The sequence below is a fragment of the Prionailurus viverrinus genome, chromosome A2 (genome assembly GCF_022837055.1).
Source record: "Prionailurus viverrinus isolate Anna chromosome A2, UM_Priviv_1.0, whole genome shotgun sequence".
NCBI classification, from domain to species: Eukaryota; Metazoa; Chordata; class Mammalia; order Carnivora; family Felidae; genus Prionailurus; species Prionailurus viverrinus.
Genome location: NC_062562.1, coordinates 137,219,872 through 137,247,714, shown reverse-complemented (window position 1 = coordinate 137,247,714; position 27,843 = coordinate 137,219,872). Strand labels below are relative to the sequence as shown.

Here is a 27,843-nt window from a genome sequence, read left to right as displayed (position 1 = left end):
CCCAGCTGGTAAAAAAAATCTTTTGGTGTGAAGTTTTCCATTGGTTAGGCTTTCACTGTCATATTCCTTCTTATTAACATATTATATTCAATTTCTGAACAATAGACTAGTTGCATGTGAATGAATTAAATCATAATATTCTGGTTTTCTTTCCTGACAATTTATCAGTTCATTTCCATAATCAAATCAGTTTTGTTACAGTTAACACATACATTCTGTTAAATACACTTAGTATTTATTGAGCTATCTGGGTTTCATTTAATTCTAACAAAGTACTTTATATAGAGTAAGTACTTTATATGGATTTCATTTGCTTCTAACAAAAATCCTACATGTAGGTGCTACAGTTACCCACAGTGAATACATTTTGAAATTAAGACTTAAAGGTTAAAATCATTTCCATTATCATTCTGGAGTCTGACTTAACTCATGTAGCCCAACTGTATAGATCTATCCTCAGGGAAGAGGAAAAGAACTGCTTGGCATGTCTGAAACTCTGCCTAACTTACTTTCAGTATGTATTTATCTCTGCTATACTGGGATGTGCATACAAAATGACCCCCCATTAGTTCTAGTTTCATTTACTTAATGTTTTCATTTCCCTTTTTCATAAAAATTCACTCCAATTGTCTTAAAAACCCTTTTGCGATTAGCTTCTTTACAGTTCTCACACCAATTTGTACCTGAGGAAGAACTACAAACGAGCAAAAATGAAAACTCAATTAGGAAGCTAATTATCTAGTAATTTCTACCTTAAAGTTGTTCAAGAATATAATTTCCTAGTTTTAATTATTGGTTTTTGCACCATTCCTATTTTTTAAAAATGTATTTTCTTGTTCACCTAAATGGACCAGCTTCTTCTTAAGCATCTCTCGATTTAATATCTACTTTTTTCTTCAGGGTGCCTGTGTGGCTCAGTTGGTTAAGCGTTCGACTTCAGTTCAGGTCATGATCTCACTGTTCGTAGGTTCAAGCCACACATCAGGGTCTGTGTTGACAGCTCAGAGCCTGGAGCCTGCTTCAGATTCTACATCTCCCTCTGTCTCTCTGCTCTTCCCCCACTCACTCTGTGTGTGTGTGTGTGTGTGTGTGTGTGTGTGTGTGTGTGTGTAAAATAAATATTAAAAACAAATATAAAGGAGGAGTCAACATGGCAGAGAATTAGGGGGACCAGAAGTTCCCTCATCCCTCAAACACAGCAGTATTTAGGCCAGAAGTCTTGGAATTCCAGGATTCTGGGCTACAGAGTGACAAAAACATCTCCAGGGGCCCCTGGGGACAACTTGGAGGGCCATATGTGTGTGATTGCGAACTGGGAGAGAGAAAACCGGCAGCATAGACACAGTGTGGAGGGATCCCCTTCTGCGGAGAAACAAAAGGAAGAAAAAGAGGAGATGCTGTGGAAGTGTAGGATTGAATTTGGACAAGAGAAAAACCACAGACTGGGGAATAGAAAAAACAGAGAAAGAACCAATTTCCAACATGATCCTGACTTGTGAGGTTTTCTCTGTACTGGGGCCTGCCAGCCTTTACCCATGCCTGGGGAGGAGGGTAGCCAGTCCCGGGCTCCTAAGTGAGGAGCTCAGAGCCTCAGTTGGAGAGAGCAGTCCTCTCCCTTCAGTGCTGTGGGAAGAAGGCATATAGCCTCCAAGGACAAAAGACCTGCAGGTGCCCGCCAACCAGAAACCCTGTGTCGGCTAGCTGGTGGAGTGGCACTTCCCCTGAACTGGGGCACACGGAGCAGGATCCTTCAAGACATCAGGGTTTGAATCCCAGCCAAGGGCCTGGGAGGTGCGGGAGACTGTAGAGGAACAAAACCTGCCCACTGACACCTGCATGGCACTGTGAGGGCAGCCTCAACAGAGTGGCTTGAGACACCCAGTCCGAGAAGCGGGGAGAGACTGGGCTGGAGCCATTTTTCTCCCCATCACTAACAAGGTGGGACTTCAGGGAACAGACAAAGGGCCCACAGTGGAGGTGGGACCCACCTAAGCAAACCACACCTCTCCACACCTTGTAACTGCACATCTACTGGAGCAAGATTGACACTGACTCAACCAGACACCCCTCCTCCAGACAAGCACACCCACGGTTCTAAGACACCATCAGGTATCAGTCCAGTAGTCTTGCATTTTCTGATTTGATTCTTGATAGATATATATGTATATATCTTTTTCTTCCTCTTATACCTTCCCTTGTCTATTCTGGTTATTCTGGTTTTTGGTTTGTTTAAGAAGACATTTTTATCTATTCTTTTTACACACCTTCTATATCTTCTTCTTTATTTTCCTCTCTCTCTCTCTCTCTCTCTCTCTCTCTCTCTCTGGATTAAGACATACAGGTTCTCTGATTCTCTGCCTGGCCAATTTTTTTTTCTTTTCTTTTCCCCCAACACTGTCATTTCTCTCTTTGTATGGAATAAGGCTTCTTCCACCACCACCCCCCTTTTTATATTTTTTCCAGTGTTACTTCAATGAACAAATCAAACCACACCTGGTGGAAGGCCCAAACCATCACTGCAAGTAGGGAGATATAGGAACCAGAGTCACAACAATAGAAAGAACACAACACACTCCAAAAACACCTCCTGAAGGGCCAGGCCCTGAACAGTGTATGACTTTAATACAGTAGTGCTCGCAGGTGCAGGGCACTTATTCTGTCCCTTATTAAAACACACAGGGACAGAAAACTAGCCAAAATGATGAAATGGAAGAATTTTCCTCAAAAGAAACTCCAGAAGAAATGATGAGAGAATTGCTCAAAACAGATATAAACAATATAACTAAGCAAGAATTTAGAATAGTAATCATAGGATTAATAGCTGAGGTTGAAAAAAGCATAGAAGGCAGCAGAGAATCTATTGCTGCAGAGATTAAGGAACTCAGAAATAGTCACGATGAATTAAGAAATGTTGTAAATGAGGTGCAAAATAAACTAGATGCAGTGACAACAAGGATGGAGGAAGCAAAGGGGAGAACAAGTGAAACAGAAGATAAAAGTATGGGAAAAAATGAAGCCAAGAAAAAGAGAGAGAAGAAAATACTAAAACACGAGGGAAGAATTAGGGAACTATAATATCCATATCATAGGAGTAACAGAAGAATAAGAGAGAGAAAGGGGCAGAAGGTTTACTTGAACAAATTATAGCTGAGAACTTAATTTAGGAAAGGAGGCATATGTCCAAATCCAGGAAGCACAGAGAACTCCCTTCAGATTTAAAAGGAATAGGTCTTCTCTACAGGATATCATAGTGAAACTGTCAAAATACAAAGAGAAAGAGAGAATTCTGAAAGCAGCTAGGGACAAAGGGGCCTTAACCTACAAGGGTAGATACATAAGGGTAGTAGCAGACCTGTCCACTGAAACTTGGCAGGCCAGAAGGTAGTGGCAGGAAATATTCAATGTGCTGAATAGGAAAAATGTGCAGCCAAGAATCCTTTATCCAGCAAGGCTGTCATTCAGAATAGAAGGAGAGATAAAAGCTTTCCCAGACAAACAAAAACTGAAAGAATTCATGACCACTAAACCAGCCCTTCAAGAGACCCTAAGGGAGACTCTGTGAGTGGAACCCTGAAAAGACTACAAAGGACCAGAGACATCACCACAAGCATAAAACCTACAGATAACACAATGACACGACATCCATCTTTCAGTAATAACTCTGAACGTAAATGGGACTAAATGCTCCAATCAAAAGACACAAGGTATCAGAATTGATAAAAAAAAAAAAAAACAAGATCCATCTATATGCTGTCTACAAGAGACTCATTCGAGACCTGAGGACACCTTCAGATTGAAAGTGAGGGGATGGAGAACCATTTGTCATGCTACTGTAAGTCAAAAGAAAGCTAGAGTAGCCATACTTGTATCAGAAAAACTTGATTTTAAACTAAAAGCTGTAACAAGAGATGAAGAAAAGCATTATATAATAATTACAGGGTCTATCCATCAAGAAGAGCTAACAATTATAAATGTTTATGCCCCAACTTGACAAACCCCAAATATATAAATCAATCACAAACATAAGCAATCTTATTGATAAGAATACCGTAATTGCAGGGGACTTTAATACTCCACTTACAACAATGGATAGATCATCTAGGCAGAAAATAAATAAAAACACAATGGCCTTGAATGATACATTGGACCAAATGGACTTGACATATATATTCAGAACTTTTCATCCAAAAGCATCAGAATACACATTCTTCCCAAGTGTACATGGAACATTCTCCAAGATAGATCACATACTAGGTCACAAAACAGCCTTCAATAAATTTTTAAAAAATTGAGATCATACCATGCATGTTTTCATATCACAGTGGTATGAATCTTGAAATCAACCCCTCACACACACACACACAAACTGGAAATCCTCCAAATGCATGGAGGTTAATGAACATCCTACTAAAGAATGGATGGGTAAACCAGAAAATTAAGGAAGAAATTAAAAACTATATGGAAGCAAATGAAAATGAAAACACAACAGTCCAAACCATTTGGGATGCAGCAAAGACAATCATAAGGCGAAAATACATTGCAGTTCAGGCCTATCTCAAGAAACAACAAAAGTCCCAAATACATAATCTAACTTCACACCTAAAGGAACTAGAAGCAGAACAGCAAAGAAACCCCAAAGCCAGCAGAAGAAGAGAAATAATAATGATTAGAGCAGAAATAAACAATATAGAATCCAAAAATAACAGTAGAAAAGAGCAATGAATCTAACAGCTGCTTTTTTGAAAAAATAAAATTGATAAACCCATAGCCAGATTTCTCAGAAAGAAAATATAGAGGACCCAAGTAGATAAAATCACAAATGAAGGAGGAGAGGTCACAACCAACATCACAGAAATACAATTATTGGACAATACTATGAAAATATATGCCAACAAGCAGGACAACCTGGATGAAATGGACGAATTCCTAGAAACCCACAAACTACCAAAACTCAAATGGAAAGAAATAGAAAATTTGAACATATCCATAACCAGTGAAGAAGTTGAACCAATTATCAAAAACCTCCCAACAAATAAGAGTCCAGGACCAGAAGGCTTCCCAGGGGAATTCTACCAGACATTTAAATCAGAGTTAATACCTATCTCCCTGAAGCTGTTACAAAAAAAAAAAAAAAAAATAGAAATGGAAGGAGAGCTTCCAGACACATTGATTCCCAAACTGGAGACCTCACTAAAAAGGAAAATTACAGGCCAATATCCCTGATTAACATGGATGCAAAAATTCTCAACAAGATACTAGCAAATCAAATTCAGTATATTAAAAGAATCATTTACCATGATCAAGTGGGATTCATTCCTGGACTGCAGAGCTGGTTCAATCCCTCAAATCGATTAATGTGATACATCAAATTAATAGAGGAAAGGATAAGAATCATGCGACCCTTTCAATAGATGCTGAAAAAGCATTTGACAAAAATAAAGCATCCTTTCTTTAATAAAAACCCTCAAGAAAATCAGGATAGATGGAACATACCTTAATATCACAAAAGCCATATATGAAAAGCCCAGAGCTAATATAATCCTCAATGGGGAGAAACTGAGACCTTTCCCTCTGATATCAGGAACACGACAGGGATGACCATTCTCACCACTGTTGTTTAACATAGTGTTAGAAGTCTTAGTCTCAGCAGTCAGACAACAAAATGAAATAAAAGACATCCAAATTGGCAAAGAAGTCAAAGTTTCACTTTTTGCAGATGGCATGATACTCTACATGGAAAACCTGAAAGCCTCTACCAAAAAGCTGCTAGACCTGATACATGAATTCAGCAGTCGCAGGATACAAAATCAATGTATAGGAATTGGTTACATTTCTATACACCAACAATGAAGCAACAGAAGAAGAAATCAATCCCATTTACAATTACACCAAGAACCATAAAACACTTAGGAATAAACCTAACCAAAGACATATGCTGAAAACTATAGAAAATTTATGAAAGAAATTGAAGAAGATACAAAGAAATGGAAAAACATTCCATGTTCATGGATTAGAAGAACAAATATTGTTAAAATATCAATACTACCCAAAGCAATCTGCACATTCAATGCAATCCCAATCAAAATTCCACCAGCATTCTTCTCAGAGTTAGAACAAACAATCCTAAAATTTGTATGGAACCACAAAAGACCCTGAATAGCCAAAGTAATGTTGTAAAAGAAAACCAACGTGTAGGCATCCCAATCCTGGACTTTAGCCTCTACTAGAAAGCTGTAATTATCAATACAGTCTGGTATTGGCACAAAAACAGACACATAGACCAATGGAATAGAATAGAGAACCCAGAAATGGACCCACAAGTGTATGGCCAACTAATCTTTGACAAAGCAGGAAAGAGTATCCAGTGGAAAAAAGACAGTCTCTTTAGCAAATGGTGCTGGGAAAATTAGACAGCAATATGCAGAAAAATGAAACTGGACCACTTTCTTACACAATACACAAAAATAAACTCCAAATGGACAAAAGACCTAAATGTGAGACAGGAAACCATCACAACCCTAGAAAAGAAAACAGGCAACAACCTCTTTTATGTCAGCCACAGCAATTTCTTGTTCAACACATCTCAAAAGGCTAGGGAAATAAGAGCAAAAATGAACTATTGGAACCTCATCCATATAAAACTTCTGCACTGCAAAGGAAACAATCAACAAAACTAAAAGGCAACCAACAGAATGGGAGAAGATATTTGCAAATGACATATTGGATAAAGGGTTTGTATCCAGAATCTATAAAGAATTTGCCAACTCAACACCCGAAAAATAAATAATCCAGTGAAGAAATGGGCAGAAGATATGAATGGACACTTTTTGAAAGAAGACATCAAGATGGCCAACAGACACATGAAAAGATGCTCAACATCAAGGAAAAGATGTTCATCATCAGGGAAATACAAATCAAAACCACGCTGAGATTCCACCTCACACGGGTCAGAGTGGCTAAAAGTAACAACTCAGAAAACAGATGTTGACGAGGATGTGGAGAAATGGGAAGCCTCTTGCATTGTTGGTGGGAATGAAAACTGGTGCCGCCACTCTGGAAAACAGTGTGGAGGTTCCTCAAAAAATTAAAAATAGAACTACCCTAATACCTAGCAATAGCACTACTAGGAATTTATCCAAAGCATACAGGAGTCTAACTCACAGGGATACATGTACTCCAATGTTTATAGCAGGCTTTCAACAATAGCCAAATAGTGGAAAGGATTTGGAGAACTAAAAAGGTGGTTTGCTTCAGCCATCATCAAGAGTCTCATAGGCCTTTCATTCATAAAGCAAGTTTCATAGACTGTTATATAGAGTCATATCCAAGTTAAGTTCCATTTCATTTTGCTGACATAAATACTCACGAAGTCAAGGTAGCACTATTTATATATTAACCAATATATATGTAATTAAAGCCACTATAAACTACTTTAAATCTTTAGTATAAGCTATAGTAACACATTTTAAAAACCAATTGAAAAAGTAACAATATTTTAATTACCTAATTCACAGTATTTGAACATACAATTGCTTTATGGAAGTAGTAATGAGATATTGGAAATGACAGGTGCTTGCATTGCAATACAATATTTTATGTAATGCAGTGGTTAACCTGACATATAGTTCTAACAAAACAATAGAGCTATGTTTCACAGGAAAAAAAAATTGTATTGCTTTAATATTTATTAAAAATTTTTAAAAAGGTTTTTTTTAATGCTATCTCTTAGTTATACTCCACATGTGGCTGGTGGTTATCATACTGGATAGTGAAGGACTAGAGTATTCTATGAATTCTAAGGCATTTATCCAATGGCAGCTTTGATATTTCCAATTTGAGCTGCCTTAAGCAACAAAAATGACTCAAGCTCATTAATCTGGCTCTATCAGTATGTTCTATTCTTAGAAATGTCATATATGGCTCTTTAGCTTTTCCATGCATCAAATAATTAATGAAAGAAAAAAAACACAACAAAGCCATTAGTGCAAGTCTTCATTAAAATGTTGTAAATGGGGTGGGGGAGCACCTGGGTGGCTCAGTTGGTTGAGCATTGGACTTCAGCTCAGGTCATGATCTCATAGCTCGGGTTTGTGAGTTTGAGCCCTCCATCAGGCTGTCTGCTGTCAACACAGAACCTACTTCAGATCCTCTGTCTCCCTCTCTCTTTGCCCCTCCCCCTCTCAAAAATAAATAAGCATTGAAAAAAAGCAAAGATAAAATGTTGCTAATGTTCTAAGATCAGTGCTCTGAAGGGAGCAAATAACTCAAAAAATTCATAAGATAGATTGAGGAAAGTCATTTAAAGTTCAGTTTGTTCCAAGAATTAGGCACTATTCACATTTTCAGAAGGTATGAGGAAGCAGGTTGGTCAGATCACGGGACAGAAAGCAGGACTGGGGTCATGTTTTAGCAAACATTGCTTGGACAATTTAGCTTCAGTGAGAGATTAGGGGTGGGGGGGATGAAGTTGGGACTATAAAAGTTACAACTGAAACTTCCTTTGGCTTTGAAGATCTTTCTCAGTCCTTCCCTTAGGCCCTCAATGTCAACAAGGTTAACATATTTAGGCCACGTGTCAGAGTCCAAACCTTCAACACAAGGTCGGGTTTCTGAGTCTGAAGAACTAGTGAGGTTTGTGATCATAAGAGATGAATGAGTCTAGAGCATTCATCAGTTTCTTATATAATCTTTAGTTTTCTATAGTGATTTCAGATATCCTTTGGGACAGTAGCCATGTGAAAGTGTTCAAGATTTTGGAAAGGACACAACATAGGACTATAATGGAAAAATAAGTAGAATCATTAATAACCCATGAAAGTGTCTGCTTAGCCCTCCAACTATTGTTCCTAGTTCTATTAAGAAAAAAATATATACATATATATATATACATATACAAATACAATATACAATACATATATATACATATACAAATACAATATACAAAAATATATACATATACATATACACACACATATATATATATATATCCCAAAACCCAAAATCTATCTGAATTCTTCTTTCTGGATGACCCAGAAAGTCGCACAGAGGCCAGGTCTCCGTTTTCTTTTCGTAAAATAAAACTGTTCTATCATTTATCTTATCAGTCAGATTTTGTCAAAACAGTAAAGATCATCTTTGGAAACCAGGGCATTAGAATTAAAGGAAAAAAAAAATCTTAACTTTCTGTCCTTGAAAATTAGCAATCTAAAATTTTTTTTTAATGTTTATTTACTCTTAGAAACAGAGCGTGAGCAGGGGAGGGGCAGAGAGAGAGAGGGAGACACAGAATCCAAAGCAGGCTCCAGGGCCCTGCACTCTCAGCACAGAGCCCCACGCGGGGCTCAAACCCACAAACCACAAGATCATGACCTGAGCCAAAAATGGATGCCCAACTGACTGAGCCACCCAGGCTCCCTGAAAATTAGCAATCTATGAAACTAAGAGGAAATTTTAAAATACATAATAACTTAAAGAAGAAACGTATGACAATTAGTAGACTCTAGAATTCAGGGTCTTTGTCCTGGAATCTTGGGCCAAAGCTATTTATATCTGGAAATCTTATGCTTTGATGGGAGATTCTTGGGAAACTTCCTCCTGCCTCAACTCTTTTGCTTTGGAGAAATCATGTGAGATTCTCAGCTTTAGATCTCCAAGTAGTGACAACATTCTGTCTTGGCAATGTATATTCTGAAATTGGGAAACATGATCCAGGGATCTATGCCTTGTAACTTTGCAACTGTAACAGCAGTTGATAGTAAGGGATTTGGTTCTGACCACGTTCAAGAACATTTTTATATTGCTGTTGCTTTAAGGAAAACAGAGTTCTGGGCTGAATGTCATGCAGAAATTCCTGTAATTTCTCCTTGGGAAAGCCACCTGTGCCTGTTGGCTGTAAACTTGGAAATACTGCACCAATCAGTTATGGGAGGTGTAATTCCAAATCCCACAGGATGACCAGTGATTTGTCCGTAATATGATAAATTATGATGGGTTTTAGTGGATGAAAATAGAATAGCATAGTTTTTAAAAGCTAAAAGTAATACTTTGGCTATCACTTTTATAGTTCAGATAATTTTACAAGATTTATTCTGAGGGTACTCCATCTTTTTCTTTTGATTTTTAATATCTGGGGAAGTTAAGGGCAATGTATTTATTTATAATACATTTGTATATATGGGGGGAGAGATGCCACATCAGAAAATGCTGAGAATGAACAACTTAAATATTCATAGCTGGTTTATGTAGACATTTGTCAGGTTATTTACTAATACCTTGTTATTATAGATATCAAAACTGGAGTTGGTGTTTGGATATATTTGTACTTCCTAATCTCTATGTTCTGGATGAACAATCCTTCAGATGTCTTCATAAACTCAGATATTTATTATGAGTTGTCATATCTAAGATATTTTAGTGCTTCAGAGTAAACTTAACTGAAAGACAGTAAGGGAGAGTAATATAATGAGTTATATTTTGTGACAGAGAATTACTCATAATTATGCATCAGGTAAGTCTCAAATATATGCACCATAATTAAATTCTGAGTATGTTTTCTTGATATTTTTCATGGGCATTAAATTAGAGATTACACTTAAGTGGGTGATTCTATTTAAATTATTATTTAATTTTTATTTAACTGATGGATGCTGTCCTCTTTAAGATAGAAATAGGACTGGGGCACCTGGGTGGCTCAGTCAGTTAAGCATCCAACTTCGGCTAAGGCATGATCTCATGGTTTGTGAGTTCGAGTCCCACATCGGGCTCTGTGCTGACACCTCAGAGCCTGGAGCCTGCTTCGGATTCTGTCTCCCTCTCTCTCTCTCTGCCCGTCCCCTGCTCGTGCTCTGTCTCTCTCTCTCTCTCAAAACTAAACATTAAAAAAATAAAATAAATAAATGAAATAGGACTGAAAGGACAGTATTATTTTTATTATATGTAAGAACAGAAATATATTCAATTAATACTTTGATGCATCCATATGCTATTGTGACTACTGCATGTCTGCAGCTCTTTGCTCCATTTGTGGTAGATATTCATAGTATATTCAAACATAGTTCTATTCTTTAATATATTTTACATTTTTTTTAAAATCTGTGAACAAAACACAATTAAATTCAAAGCCAAGATTTAACCTATGGAAATGTATACTTTTCATTAAAGGTTGTGAAAATGTAATTATTACTGGTATTCTTTGGTTTCCTTCTTTCATTTTTTTAGAAATAAAGTACAGGACCACATTTAATATTTTAGTGAAGTCTTAGGTGCAATCTATTTGTAATCTTATCCACCTATATCCAAATCCTCTGCTTAATTCCATCTTTCATCTAACTTACAAAATTTCCATTACCTTTATATTCCTAATTCCAAAAATGAGCTCAGGGAAAAGGTGACAATATCTTGAATTCTATTCTATTAATAATAAACTAGCTTATGTTGATATAAAATTTTCATTTAAGAGTCTTTTATTTGATAATCGTGACAACTTTGTGAGAAATAATCATAGCAGAAAACTGAGCTTGACAGAAGAATGACAGAATTTTCCCAAGTTCCAAATCTGTAAGGCCCAAAGTATGAACTGAGGTTTCCTGTTTCAATATATCCCTCATTTCATTTTAGGATGCAGAAATGTTCAGGTGGCAAGATCAGAGGGCAGGACTGAGACAAGTGCATCTAAGTAAGGGTCTCACAGTCTTAGTCACAACAATGCCCAAGCAGTTTTGAATATTTTGGGTCTCCTTCTCCATATGTCTGCACTCACCACTGTTTTCAAGGGGTATCATAATAAAATGCAAGTTAAATGTTCAAGGAAAAGGCAGCACCTCAAACCAATGTCATCTAGATGAAGGCATTGTGGTTCCTATTTTTGGTTTATAAACTAGTTTCCCACAGAGGAGCATGTGGAAGCAATAAGACAACTATCACTAGGGTGAAAGTATAATACTAACTAAATAGATTCAAAGGGATGTCTCTAGTTGGCAGGTATGTTTGCTGAGATACTCAGATCTGATACAGGGTATCACTGGGTGCACTTGGGATGCCTCTTCTGGACTGTCTCCACTTAGGTGAAGCTTTTGCTAATGTTCCCAGGAAAATCACTTCAACCTCCCCCTTCCCAGTCAAACCATGATATTACTTTGTATATATCTCTATTAAATATGTTAGCCTGTAGGGAATCTCACCTTTCTCCCAGTCCTCCTTTGTTCTGCCCCCAAATAGGAGTATGCCTCTCACTTCTTCAAGTACTGTGACCTGCTATTCGTGTGTGCTTTAGCCTCACAGGAGACTTGTTTTTCCTTGAAACCTAGAGCAATGGAAGGCTTGGGAAGATTCAGCATTAGTCTTGTCTGCCTACTGAGATCCTTTCCTTCTGTGCCGTCTCAAAAATGAGAAGCACTGAGACTGATCCTCCTTCTTCAGAGCTCTGGTGTCTAGGACAAAAGCCAAAGACCAGTTCTGTGCAAGGCAAGGGGAAAAATATTTGCTGGCTCTCTTCTTGCAGTTGCATCTTCTTTAAGGATTGTAAGCTCTTCTTGAACAAACCTTTTCTCTCCAACATGGCAGTGAAATATGAAGAGCTAAAGCACAGGTGTATATTTGGAAAGAAATGTCAAAAGAAAACATCTTGCCTAAAACAGCTCACTGTCCTCAGAAGAAGTTTCTGTGTGGTCCAATCACGCCTTGGTTTAAACAGAGGTATAAGCCAAAGCCTCAAGTAGAAATAGTCTAGTTTTCTGTTTATTAACCACATACTTTGTCCATCTCTTTTTTGAGACCCTAAATAAGTAATAAGTGGCTTATTGAGGATAATGTTCAGTGATTAAGAAATCTGAGTCTGGCTTTTATCTTTTGATGTCTTTACTCTCCCATATCAGGTTTGTCATATCATGGTTCCTTTTTCATAAATTTGTCTTCTCCGCTAATGTAAACTCCTTGAAGTCATGGACCATTTTTTATTCACATTCTCTTCCCATGTTATCTTATCACCTAAGCAGGCATTTGATGATTTCTGAACAAAAAGATGAAAGGAATAACAAAAGTACTACAGGACAAGCCACTCAGACAACCTAGAAAGCATTTGAAAGAATAAACTACCACTTGAATGTTCAATTCACATAAAAGCAATTGTTGAAATCACGTGGTTTGTAAAGTATGACATAACAGGCTTAGTGTCAGTTTCTTTCTACTTTTATACTACATAAACACTTCACATAAAATAATTAACTAACTGAAAAGTGTATGTAATATGTGAAAATGAAGTAAATTCCTTATCAGTCTCTGAACGTTTCTTATCCAGCTTACATCTCTCAAGTTTGAGCTGTGGACACAATTTATGGAGTCTTTTTCAGAAAATATTAACAAGGGAGAATAGATCTATACCAGATATTTTATTTTTTAGATATAAGTTACAGGGGTGCCAGATAGTGAGTCTTCTTTTGTCATTCTCTAAAATAATATTGAAAGATACATGCAAGCTTTGTTCTAGGCAAAGTGAAATTTAGGAGATAAAGTGAATATTAAGAAGAGTAGTTCTAACTTATTATGACTTTATCTAGTGGCTTATGAAAGAGGAATTCTGAAGAGCTTTGTAAAAATGAAAAACTCAATGACTTCTCTGATTGTTTACTTCACCTTTTTTCTTTGGGTAACATTGATTGTTTTGGATGTTTGTGCATGGCAGTTTTAATTCATTTAATGAAAATAATATTTATCTCTGGGACATCATCTTCTGTTTAGCATCATGATGTAAACAAAGATTATGAACTTGGCATAAATACAAGTGAGGACTGCAATTTACCCAGAAACAAAACACTACTTTGTCAACCTGAAAAGCAAAGCATTTATTGCAAGCTGTAGGGGAAAAGAGGCTTAACTGTCATAGTATTCATTCACCTAATTTGTATTCAATAACAAATGTCTTTTTTTTTTAATATATTTAATGAAAGTGTCTGCATTGATATTTTAAAACAGAGTCCCTGATTTTCCTCTCATTTGTTATGGCCCTTCAGCTATAAGAGAATCAGTAAACAATGAGGCATAATATTAACATTTTAGATTATGTTTAAAATTATTCAGCTGGCCTAGATCTGTAAGTCTAGGTGGTAATTTTGCAATAATTGTGTTGTTATGTTTCCAGCCTGATAGGTTGTTCTCCCTCTGTGTGATTCAGTTAATAAGTGTTATTTCATGATTTGTTCTTTTGCTCTGGAAGTTCTTGAGTTGGCTCCTGTTACTGCTAAATGCTGATTCAGTTAGACATCGCTATGTTGGATTGGCTCTAAAATGACTTGTTGCAGTTTGGAACAGTGGATGGGACTGTGAGATTGTTGTCATATTAATTTATCTTACACCCTGGCACTTAACCCCAAATAGCAATCTTAATCATGTCCCAAAACAGCATTGGTAGTTTAATTATTTCAATAAAAGATACTTTAGGGGGGGTACCTGGGTGTCTCAGTCAGTTAGGGATCCACCTTCATCTCACGTCATGATCTCATGGTTCGAGTGTGAGTTTTAGCCTCACCTCGGGCTCTCTGCTGTCAGCACAGAGTCCACTTGGGATCCTCTGTCTCCATCTCTCTGCCCCTTCCCCTACTCATGTGCGCACGTGCGCTCTCTCTCACTGTCTCACAAAAATAAATAAACATTAAAAAAAATTAAAACAGATACTTCAGGGCAAGAGGAATTGCACTGCTAATCTACAAAGTCTACTTTGTACTCTTATTAAGGACCTTCTATGTGGGAAATCACTATTTTCTCCTACTTCTTGTTTCTCATTTAGATTTCTAATCTATTTGTGGAAGCTATCTTATTAGCAACTGCCATGTAAGATCAATATTCAAATTTTGAAATTATTTCCTTTATTCTCCAAGTCTTGGTATTCATAAAATGCATAATAACCAAACTCTATATTATCATGTCATAGCTAATTTGTCATTTAATATGGAATAAAAGAAATAAACACCAGCCTTACAATAGACATTATTTATCAAACAGTAACTCCTATTAATGTCCCTTGTTCTAAGGAACTTTAAAGGAAAGCCAGATGCATTAATATCAGGCACAAGAATATTTTCTTTAGGTTAAGAGGCTCAAGCTTCAATTCTCTCAAATCTAACATTCAATGGAAGCATGAGTAGAACTATGTCCCGAACATACTGTTGGTGTTTCTTATCCAGGCTTGGAGTCATAAACAAAAGAAGGAGAAAAAATAAGGGGAGAAAGAGGAGGAGCAGGTAGGGGGAAGAGGAGGAAGGAAAATGAACAGAGATCAGGTGACCACAATGAAAGCTCAACCATCCATCACTTCTAGATAATTACATAATGTGTGTATGCATGCATGTGTGTGTGTGTGTGGTGAGCATGTATACAAGCTCATGTCTGAGTTTGTGTCCATAAGGGCTGTAGTGGAGTATAATGGGGAGATTAAAAATAAGGTATATTATTTCTGATATAACACTTGTGAGAATACTATTTCTGTCTGACTTAGGTGCATGATTCTGACAATAATTTGAAAAAAAAAAGTGTTGAGGCTGCAAACTATAGTTGAAAAAGGGAGCTTAGGATCTGTTCCTGCAATACAAAACTAGGTATGCCTGACTCTTCTTATCGTTACCTAGTTCTATTTAGATACAGCGGACATAACAGCAGTGTGTGTAATGTTGAAATGCATCTGAATACATTTTATGAGGCAACCATTGGGACCATACTTTACCATTCTACACAATTCTTTGCTACCTTGATCTCAGTTGGGATTGCTAACGTTTCATAAATTAGTCTTTTTCAAGTTATAAAAAGAGTATCTTGAAAATATGCATACATGTTTTTGACATTTTTCTAACATAAATACTGTATTATAGAAGTTTTAAAAAAGAAAAAATATATAACCATGAAAATGATCTGTAGTTAAAAAATGCAAAGCTTATCACAAAATTATGTTGACAATCATGTGTTCTCACATTTATAACCAGTTTCTTAATAGGATTTCAAAAACGTTGAAGATTCTCAGGTTTCATAAGTTTCTGCAATTAGTTTATTTTTTATAAATTAAACAATGTTTCAGCAGAGAAAGTGAATCAGTAACCTGGAAGGCTTTTAAAATTATTCTTCTAGGGGCAACTGGGTGGTTCAGTCAGTTGAACAGCTGACTTCAGCTTCAAGTCATGAGCCCAGGTCATGATCTCATGGTTCCTGAGTTCAAGCTCCGCATCAGGCTCTCTGCTGTCAGCACAGAGCCCACTTTGGATCCTGTCCCCCTCTCTCTCTGCCCCTCCCCCACTCATGCTCTCTCTCAAAAATAGGTATTTAAAAATGAAATGAAATAATTCCTCTATATCATATAAATTTGACTTTGAAAGCAAGCATTCAATTCTGTTTCAAGGCTTATTTCAGGTATTTCTAGTTTTTAGAAAATGTTTGAATCTTTTATGTTTTAAAATTAATACAGATACCCAAAAAACAAGAATACTTCATTTACGTTTGGTATGCCAGTTGAAAGCTTAGTGTTTACAGTGCACTTACATATATTAATACAAACCCACACATCTTGCTTACACTACCAAAAAGATAAAAGATGGAAAGAAACTGGGTAATGGCATAAAATACTCAGAAACATTAATGAGACACATTAATAAAATATAAAGGCAGAAGGGCTTAGGAATAATGAAAGAGCCCCTGAATATAGAGATAAGGCCCATGCAAATGTGTTGGACGACAGTTCGGTGGACCTGAAAGTCTCATACTGAGCTGTTCTGTCATCACACTTCTCTTCATTTTTCCCAGCCAGGCTTCTCACTGATCTGCCTCTTTAGTCATGGGCCTAGTTGTTCCTCATTTCCAGCCATGTTCTCTTTGCTTCTACTCCAAAAATAAAAAGAAAGCATATACCTGCTTGTAACAGATTTTCTAAATGTATAATCAAATTCAATGTACCTTTGAGCTCAGTAGAAAAAAAACAGAATACAAATAGAAAACAGAAATTGAAAAAAAGAAAATAATACCTGTATTTGTCTTTTTTCTACTTATCACAAGATTTGCCCGAGTCTGTTATTTCTGGCTCAGTTTCTGTACTTGGTATAGGACAGAAAGCTTGAACTGTTAGCCATGAGTTAACTTCTATCCTAGAATTTTAAGTTACTCTTTTGATGGGCACTTGATGTCTTCCAGCTTTAGTATTCTCATAGGGAAAACAGGGAGAGTAATGTTTCTTATGACACAATGTTAGAAGTTAGTATGTGGCTGTATGCAAAAACACTTGGAAAATATTTGGTTTCTGTAGTGGGTTGAATTGTGTTCCCCCACCCCCACAAAAGATATATTCAAGCTTTAACTTCCAGTACTGGTGAATGTAACCTTATTTGCCAATGTGTAAAGTTAAAGATCTTAAGATAAAGTTATTGTGGATGTAGGGTAGAACCTAAATCCAATGACAGATGTACTTAGAAAAAAAAGGGGGGGGGAAATATGACACATCAGGGGAGAATATCACATAAAGACAGAGGCATAGATTGGAATTATGAATCCCCAAAACAAGGAATGCCAAGGGTTTCTGGCAGCCACTGAAAAATAGAAGAAAGGCATGGAAGGGATTGTCTGTCCAAGCATCCAGAAGGTATTAACACTGTCAACACCTTGACTGTGGACCCGTGGCCTGCAGAACTGTGAGAGAACAAGTTTCTGTTGTCTATGTTGTTCACTTTGTGATTACTTGTTACAACAGCCCTAGAAAACTAATACAGTCTTCAAAATTGATTCTCCATGATTCTCTTGTTTTTCTATGAACATACAAATTTTCAGGGGTGATACTTAGTCAGTGTGCTGCAATATGGCCATATCACTTAAGTGTGGCTGGCATTGATTGGTTTAGTGCTCAACTCTGATAAGTTTTTGCCTGCGCTATAATTGTTATTACATATTTAAAATATCACCTTTCTATGGCATATGAGCAAGAATGTCTCTTAAGGTTTTTTTCCAAGACTAAAATTCTGTGACCTTTAGGCTAGACTCCAGCTACTCTAAGGCAGCCTCATACTACATGCATTAATTAGCTTGGCATACTACATGCATTAATTAGTGTTCTAGGTATTTATGGGAAGAGAAAAATGAGTAAGACATTTCATGTTTTTACAGATTTTAAAGTCTAATTAGAAGGTGAGATATGTCCACTTGAAAGTGTAACAATAAACAGTAGCAAATTATAAATGTCATCCAGGAGGCAGTGACAAAAATCAATTCCTGATTTCATTGTTCATTATGGACATAGACTAAGACCTTGCAATAGGCTATAGATACCAAGATGTACTCATATAATGCATATGGCATTTCCTTTGCAGGTACATATATTGGTAAACATTCTCCCCAAACATATACCTTAGGAAAATTAGGCAAGAGCTGTTGATAGTGAATTTTTGTCTCTAGCTGGATAGTATTTACTAGTAAAGAAATTAATATTTTCTATTCTTGAAAAGTATAATTTTCCCCTAATGAAATCTCTTTATTTATTGACTATTCCTTCTACAGAAATTAAAAATATAATTTTATATTTAAAATATTTTTTGATATTTACTTTTTTTAAATATAAGATTTTAAGGTAAAAATGCATAAAAGAAATAGACATGTTTGCCTGTATGTACAACTTATTGTCTTTCTTTTTGCTTCCCTCTAAGAACTAATTATCTAAACTGTGCTTACTTAAAGATACTTTTGCTTCATAAAGTAAAAGGAAACAAAATCAATGATTTTAAAAGAATACAGCTATTATCTATCCTGAAAAAAGTGGGGGAACAAAAGGACAATTAGCAACTGTCTTACTCAATTTGGGTTGCTATAACAAATTACCTTAGTCTGGGTGGCCTATGCACAACAGGAATTTATTTCTCACAGCTCTAGAGGCTGAAGGCTGAAATCAGGGTTCCAGCATGGTCGGGTTCTCATGAGAGCCCACTTCCCAGTTCCTAGAAGGCTGTTTTCTCATTGTTCTCTCACATGGCAGAGAGGAAAGAAAAGCAAGCTTTTTCTTGACTTTTATAAGAACCCTAATCCCATTCATGAGGACTCTACTCTCATGACCTCGTCTATCCTAATTACTTCCCAAAGGCCCCACCTCCTAATACTAATATCATCCCATTAGTAGGTTTCAACTTATGAATTTGGAGGGATGCAAATATTCAGTCCATAACAGAAAAGCTCTGTGAAATAATTTTTTAAATAAATACTTATTATTTGGTGGAGAATTCTCTAAATGTACAGTAAATACGTCTCTGTATTTTGTCATTTTTAGGCCATGAAAAGTACCTGAGAAATTATGTTTTCAGTTTTTTTAACTGGTAAATATGCTCCAAATAATATGTGCTTCTGATTTCTGTAAAGAACATAACTATTAAAAATTTGTAGTAATCTACTTGACAAACTCTTATTGAAATTCATGTGGAAAGGAAAAAATGCATAGCAAAAAAAATAAGAAAAATACCCTTGTATTATGCTGTGGTCTCAGGTAGGTCTGAGTCCAACTTTTCAGTTCCTTCCACGTGAGACCAATCTAATTTGGCAAAATTAAATTTTAGGCTCTTTAGATAAGAGCCTCTTTATTGGGCACATTAATTATAATGTGAAAATGGTATAAACTATCTCTTTAATTCCATTTACTCCAAAAGTGCTGAGAGGCTGTGCAGCTCATTGATGAAGCTTGCTAGAGTATGGACTCTTTTCCATCTAAAACAGCATCTTTTTATAGATCAAACATTTAAAACAGATTCTAGACATACAATTTTCTGTGTTACCTAGCAGTTATTCATCCACCAGTAATATTCAAGAGCAAGATTTTTCTCAGATGGTGTAGTCTGTGGAAAACAAACAAACAAAACACTGTATAGAGTTGCCCCCCCCGACCTGACCCAGAGGCTCAAGATTTTCACCTTTCATGGAGAAAGAGCAAGGAATAATCTAATGTTCTGGCTGCACCAAATGCTATTCTTTATTATTATCTCTATTTATCTTCCTGAAGGGTCCCCTGCATGAATGCTTCTACTCTTTTTGTTCAGGCCAGTGGTTCTCAGCCATAAACATCATAGTAGAATCACCTCCAGGAACATGTAAGCCTCTCGAGATCCAGGCTATATGCCAAGCCAATTAAAGCAGAATCTTGGGAGTGAGATCCAGGCAACAGTTAAGTTTTAAAATACACAGTTTTTTTTCATTGTGCAGCTGGATTATTTTCCCTATTCTTTTTTTTTTCAAAAAAAATTTTTTTTTATTTATTTTTGAGACAGAGACAGAGCATGAGCAGGGGAGGGGCAGAGAGAGAGGGAGACACAGAATCTGAAGCGGGCTCCAGCACAGAGCTGTCAGCACAGAGCGCAATGCGGGGCTCAAACCCATGGAGTGTGAGATCATGACCTGAGCTGAAGTCACACACTCAACCAACTGAGCCACCCAGGCGCCCCTATTTTCCCTATTCTTGTAAAGTATTCACCATATTCTACAGAGCATATTCACATAAGGCTTTGATTTAAACACAAAGGATCAGATGCAGCAAGAAATAGAGTGCAGGAAGCCATGGAGTTCCAAGAGACATTCTATAATGTGACCTACCCAGGGCCCTTTCTTTTGCACACCCAGGACCACACTGCCTCTCTGACTTGAACCCATCAAGTTCCTTGTGAGAAATCATGCCTTTGGGAGAATTCCTGAAAAGGACCACAGTATTTAAAGCCTTTTAAAGAATCAAGCAAGGCTGATCAAATGGGTGAGGCCAGTTGCAGACCATTCCCTAACATTGCCAGGAGAGTTTCCGATCTTAAAGAGCACATCATAAATTCCACTGCACTTATTTTAACCAGGAATAAAAAAAAAAAAAACAGAAACCTAGGCTTTGCCAGAGATAAAGCTAGAGCTATCTTTGTCAAGCCGTAAACCAACTCTATGTTTACAGCAGCTGAGATTGAACCTGCTGATCTTGGGTTCACTGGATGTGATTCCCTTTGCTTTTCTCACCAAGAATATCATACCATTTGCCTTTTATCTTAGAGAAATTCCCCAAAATTTGAATTCTTCTGAATGCACACTTTTTATATTTTCTAGTACTCTCGTGGCTTTCTTTCTTCTTGCTTTTCTTGCTTTTTATTAACATATTTTACATTCAGTGGAATTTTAGCTTGACTAGAAATGGAATTTTAGGTTGACTCAATCTCTGATATAGAACCAGAATTGCTCCTTTAATATTGGTTTATTTACACTTATTTCTTTAATCATTCTTTTATTGTAAATCATGACCACTAAACATCATGAGATTACATCTACATCAGTCAGTTGATTCAAAATTGCAACATTTAGTAGACCAGCAAGATATGAAATATGTAATCGAATAAAAACAATCTAGCATATAGGTGATAAGTGTCTCATGTTTTGACTTACCTAATTGTTTTTTAATTTCAGTTTGTATAATGTTCTTCTGCAGAAATACATTTCCCTCTGGCTGAAAGTTTTAAATCCGACCTAATTACTTTACTGTTGTTTAGCTTCACAATCAAGACATTTGAGCAGGTTTCTTGACATTAATTACTCTTAAAATCAACAGTTTAGTATGTATAAAGGGGTCTGGGTCTAATTTTCTTCTTTTGTCATCATTTAATGTAATATGTTTAGAAACACAGAGACTATAATATATTAGCCGTAATCTTTGCCCCTTTAGAAATCCTAAGTATCATTTTATTATATAACCTATTTCTTCCTTTTAATCACAATTTTCTATCACCCTGTGGATTAAAGTCTATAGTCTCTGTACCAAAATGTCTCTTTGACAGTACATTTTAAGACATTTTTCCAGTGTGTTTGTCTTCTCAATAGCCACTTGGTTGAAGTAATTTAGCATATCATTTCCTTACCACTAAAGTTATCTTCCTATCAATGACCTATGGGACATTTTATGGGAAAGTTGGAAGTACTATATTGTTGTAAACTTCTCATTAAATTATCTGGTTCACCAAAACTGTATTTAATTAATGCATTTTTAATATTCTGAATGCTTCAATGAATTAGGAAAGTATCAAAGAAAAAGTACTAACCACTAATATTTTATAATTGGCCAAAAATGTAACAACCTAGTTATCACAATCCATGCTTGCTATCATGTTTAATAGAGAAAAAAATCACTATGTAATGCTTATAGAGAAGATATCTGTCTCCTGTGAGTCCATTTTACAAAGATTTTTGAAGAGGTAAGAAATGTTAAACACTTTAGCAGCTTTGTTTTGTGCCAATTCTGAGTGGAATGAAAGCATGAGCCATTTTCAAACCTATGAGTCATCCTTTTATACTATTGGCTTTAAAATTCAAATATTGAAACAATTCATTAGCCTAATAATATTGTAAACTTCTCTTCAAGTTTTCAAACATTAGTTTTTCTCAGCTGATTTCTCTAGCCATGTTTTTTTGAGAAAAATAACCAAATCACTTTATTGCCCTGGTAGCTTAATTTCTGCCATTACTCCTAGGATTAATTTTACGTTCCTCTTTCAAACCTGGACTTTGGAAATGTGACAGTCAGTCTAGTACAATTTATGACTGCAAAAGTGAAGCTGCAATCTTAGTTATTTGTAATTGTGGTTAAAATGTCCATCAGTGAGTAAAACATAATGGAGTTATCAGCTCAAAAAATACATAGGACTTAAAGAACACTTCGTAAAAAGTGCTATGAAAGGGCCTAGATCTTAACAATAAGGTCAGGATTGAGGGAATTCATGTTAAGAGATTAAGTAGAACTGCTCTTGACTTCTTCCTCCGTGGCTGTGTCAATATTCCATCTGCATTGCTTAAGTAGTGAATTAGAGAGCTATAGAAATATAAGATAAAATGATAACCTTCAGTTTTCCCTGGAGACTATATTGACCTTTTTCTAGGCTTTAAGCTCATTTTATTCTTGTTAATGTTTAATTCATATAGCAAATGAACGAAAAGGTAAAGCTTTCAGATTTGTAAAACATCACCGGGCATTGCATAATGAAAAGGAAACCTGACTTGGTTACTTTCTCTGATTTTAATATTGAATTGAGTCCATTTAGGAGCAGCAACCATGGCATTGTCGATCTGTGAAAAGGTGAGGCAAATGTCTTGCCAATTATCTTTGCCATGCCTTTCAGTTCCTAGCTCATATATATGTGTGATCATAATCTCAAATTATTTCCTTCTAATAACTATACCAAGAGAGTGAGATATATTTGAATAGTCAGTTGTTAGAAAAGTATTAAAAATAACTGTGAGAACAAGAAGCACATAATTAACAAGTTGGATTGTGCTCACTGAAAGAGAATCTCTAAGCTTCAGAATATCTTTAAAAGAATAGGCGTAATAGCATGTTCTTATTCAAGGAAGTGAGCAATGACTTTAGGGAAATTTTTGAACTGTGATGAAAATATAAAGATAATTATTTTCTTTCCATAGTTTCATCTGTCTTCCAAATATTATAAATACTAAGAATTTAAATAACTGGGTACATAACAACCTGTCTCTTCTCAAAATGATTGACCACTCTAAAATAGTGTGGGCATGGCAACAGTCAGCCCCATCCATGATGAACTGTCTATGGTACCCATAACCACTGGCTTCTGCTTTAAGAAGTGAGAAAGGGAACCAAATATGTAATCAGAGGTTACTCTGGGTTCAGCTTCTTGTCAGGTATATTAAATGTATTGAGTAATTAATTGCAGAGAAAAAAAAATCTGTGAGATAGAATATTAACCTTCTTTAACAGATGATGACACCGAGTCTCTAAGGCTCCTGTAATTTACAGTAGTGTAAAAGGCAGAATTGAAAGTTATACTAAGTTCTTTTTGTTCCACAGCTATATTGCCCAAAACTTGATCTTGAAATAAAATATTGAATAATTAATTAAATACTAAATGAGTTGCCCTAGGGTAATTACTGAGGATGATTTAGAGGGATAACTCAATTTACAGAAAATCTATTTTCTTTCTTTCTTGCTCACTTTCATGGCTCATCCTAATACTTGATACAGGGATATAAAGATGAAAAGAGAAAAATTACAGTAAATATACAAGAAAACAGCAATGACATCAGTTGGTGTTTCTCCTAACTCTGTTAGGAGAGTTCACAGGTAAAAGATCTTCGGATTATGGATTGAATAAATCTGTAATATTTGGTTTTTACTTACCAGAGAAAACTACAAGAGGGGAGTCACATACATTACTGGAGAGCTCGGCCTTCTGTCCTTGGAAACCGAGGCAGACTCATTCATTTTTGCTCCCTAAGCTGTTCCTTCTGAAATCAGAAAGTGAGTGTGAAGGAGACTAAAAGAGCTGATATTTCTTTAGGACATCATGGGAGATAAATTTCAACAATACTATAATATACAATAATTGTCAGACTCTGCTATTAGCACATTATTATAGTTCCACTTTACAATTAGCAACTGCATGCTTTTCTAGTCTGCTATCATTCATCATCTATCAAAATGCCAACCTGTCTTCCATCTATCTAATCTAGTACCGAATCACCAATGCCTCTGTGTGGCTCCCCGTTCTGATTATTCCCCCACTGTTAGCCACTTTTTGGAATGTCTTAACTGTGCTCTTTGGAAATTCCTTATGTCCTCAACTTCTTGACTGAAAACTTGCCAACACTGGACACAATGGAAACTCGACTCCCCATCTATACACTTCTACCTCTCATGTTAGTGTTCTTGAAAATTTCCTCAGTATCTGAGTGTGTTGTCCCATTAGCCACAGTATTCCACTCCTTTCTTAATTCATAAAGACATGGAATATCTTGTAGAACAGTAGATCAGGTTTGAAAAATGTACTTGGACACAAATTCCATGGGCAGCCATGGGAATCTCAGTAGCGGTCTCTACATCTTTCATCCTTGATTCCCTAATAGTTCTGTAATCTCCCATGTACTTCTGGATGAATTTTTTTGCTTACCAATTCAAGTGACATAACACATGATTATTTCACATTTCCCAAACTGTTACATTATCATTTAAGAGCCTGGCCAATCTGGAATGAATGTAATTTCCTAATTCCCAAAGTAGAAACTTTGATTCAGCTTGAGTGCATGTTCTATGGTCTAATCTCTATGACTGACCAGGATGAGATAGACTGGCATTCTGTACATAAAGTTGTCTAGAGCTATATGAACCAAAGAGAGTGAAAGGCAATCTCCAAGTGGTGAAGCTAGGCATACATCTTTATAGCATAACAGTACTTAATGAGCACAGAGTAGTTATCTAGAATTGTATCTCAGTTTTTCACATATTCTCACTGTTTCTCAAGGGATCATCTACTTCCTACGTCACTGATTAATGAGGCTTTCTCCTCTCCCACACATAAACTCTCTTCCATTGATTTGTATGGATCTTCCATCGATTTGCTTCTTCAACAAGCCAAAAATTTGGACAGGTTACAAACTGAGTTTATGAATTGAGCATCACCCTGATGATATCAAATCTGATGAAATAGCGCAAAAAAAGAAATGCAATAAAATGCCTCTAGTGACTAGAAATGCAAAGTACAAAATAAAACACTAGTCTATTTGAGATTTTTAAATTTCTCCCTTTCCAGAGAGAGAGAGGCAAACAGAGAAACAGGTTTTTAACTATGGAGAATCAACTGATGGTTACCAGAAAGGAGGTGGGTGAGGAGATGGGTTACCTAGGTGATGGGAATTCAGGAGTGTACTTGTAATGAGCACTGGGTGATGTATAGGGTTGAATCACTATATTGAAAACCTGAAATTAATATTATAGTGTATGTTAACTAAAATTTAAATTAAAACAAATAAATTTTTATTTATTTTTTATTTATTGTTTTTTTTTACATTTATTTATTTATTTTTGAGAGAGAGACAGAGCACAAATGGGGGAGGGGCAGAGAGAGACGGAGACACAGAATCCGAAGCAGGCTCCAGGCTCTGAGCTATCAGCACAGAGCCCAATGCAAGGCTTGAACTCACAAACCGTGAGGTCATGACCTGAGCCGAAGTCGGACGTTCAACCAACAGAGTCACCCAGGCGCGTCAAAACTTAAATAAATTTTAAAGAATTTTTAACAAAAAATTTTAAATAAATTTCTCCCTCTCCTTTTCAGGGCTCAAGTATCAGTTTAAATATATAGGCTTCCAATTCTATTGTTTACTAAATTCACACTTTAGCACCAGATCCTAACTTCTCTATCCTATACAAGTCACTACTCAACAATGCCCCTTCACCCCACTCTGCACAACATGTATTTTTTCTTCCATAGTGGATCATTTTATCAGCATAGAGACATATTATTCCTCCTGTCTGAATAAATAAATAAATAAATAAATAAATAACCAGATAAACAAAACTGGAAGTATTTTTAGCCCCACTTCCTTCCACACACTACCCCAGAGCAAAATTCCTCAGAGCAGTTGTTTATAATCATTATTTCTAATTGCTCTCCACTCATTCTCTCTGAAACCACTCTACTAACAATCTTAACAGGGGAAGTGGTGTTCCCCATTCTGCTATCACTGATGGTAAATTCTCAGTTTTCATCCTATCTGTCTATGAGAACTTCTGAAAACAAGGAATGCCTATTCACTTCGTTTCCTTGACACCTCAATCTCATCTTTCCCCTACCCTGCTAATTTTCCTCCTCACCTTCTTTTGTTAGACCTACTCCATTCTCCAAACGCCTATCATAAAGTGTCACTGTTCATTTATTAGCCCTAATTTCTATCTACAGTCCTTTGGTGATTTTATCCTTTCTCAAGGCTTTAAACCCTTTCTTACATGACTACAACTCTAATGACAACTTCTACATGATTACAACTTATTTCTATCCAGGATTGCTCTTAACAAATCAGACTCAGTTATCCAAACCATTTGTACAAAATCTCTACTTTGTATCTATTAGGCAGCTACAATATAACTTATCCAAAATCACTCTTCTGATTTTTACTCTCTCCAGACTAACCAGTTGCTTTTCAAGCTTTCCCCCCCTCAGTTAATTTCACTTCCATTCCTCTAGCTTAAAGCCTTTTGTCTATATGTCTCATGTATGATATTTCACCAAATTCTGTCAGCTCTACTTTCAGAACATTAAAAATCTCATGACTTCTCACCACTTTCTCTTCTCCCAGCCTGGTCGAAGCCTCCAACAACTCTTGCTTAGATTAGAATTGCTTTTGACCATTTTTCTGATTCCACTCATGCCCCCTACTGTTTATTTTTAGTCAAGCAGTAAAAGTGATCATTTTAAAATAAAAATCAGATCATCGCACTTTCCTACTCAAAACTTTCCAGTGGGTTTATGACTTGCTCAGAATAAAAGTCACTGTTATTTTCCAACTCATAGTGATATGCCCCGATTCGAGAGACCCCCGAACACAAACCACCGGAGTCCAGAGTCAAAGCCCAGCGGCAAGGGTCGTTTATTGCAGGTTCCAACCCGTCCTCCGCGCACTCGTTGCCGGTGACGCTAAGAAGCCCCGAGTAAGGATCTTTCAGCCTCTTTTATAGACAGGCACAAACAAGTTAAGGATATTTTTTAGAGGTTACAGAGCTGTTGTTGGTTGACATTTAAATTTGAACGCTCAGCAGAACTTGATTGGTTCCCGCCTTTGTTTCAAACCATTCAGCAGAACTTGATTGGTTCCCGCCTTTATGTCAGACTACAACGGGGCACGCCCTGGCTGGTTTCGGGAAGGGGGGGGGGAGGGGAGGTCTTTTCTTTGCAGTTGTGAGTACACCTGGTAATTTTTCTCTTAGTCTCTCAATAGATAGCCTGTTCACCTGTGACCTTATTTCCTCTTTCTTATTATCAGCATTTCTTATTCCTTGCCCCTGTTTTATTTTTCTCCATATCA

At 36.4% G+C, this 27,843-nt stretch overlaps 1 long non-coding RNA gene across 1 annotated transcript in view; it reads right to left on the bottom strand.

Annotated features, from left to right (window-relative positions):
- LOC125148653 (uncharacterized) overlaps positions 1–24,250 on the bottom strand; it is a 39,412-nt gene extending 15,162 nt beyond the window's left edge. Inside the window, exon 1 of the long non-coding RNA XR_007145673.1 lies at positions 24,164–24,250. This is a non-coding gene — a long non-coding RNA (uncharacterized LOC125148653). The remainder of the gene's footprint in view (positions 1–24,163) is intronic.
- Positions 24,251–27,843: the final 3,593 nt, after the last annotated feature.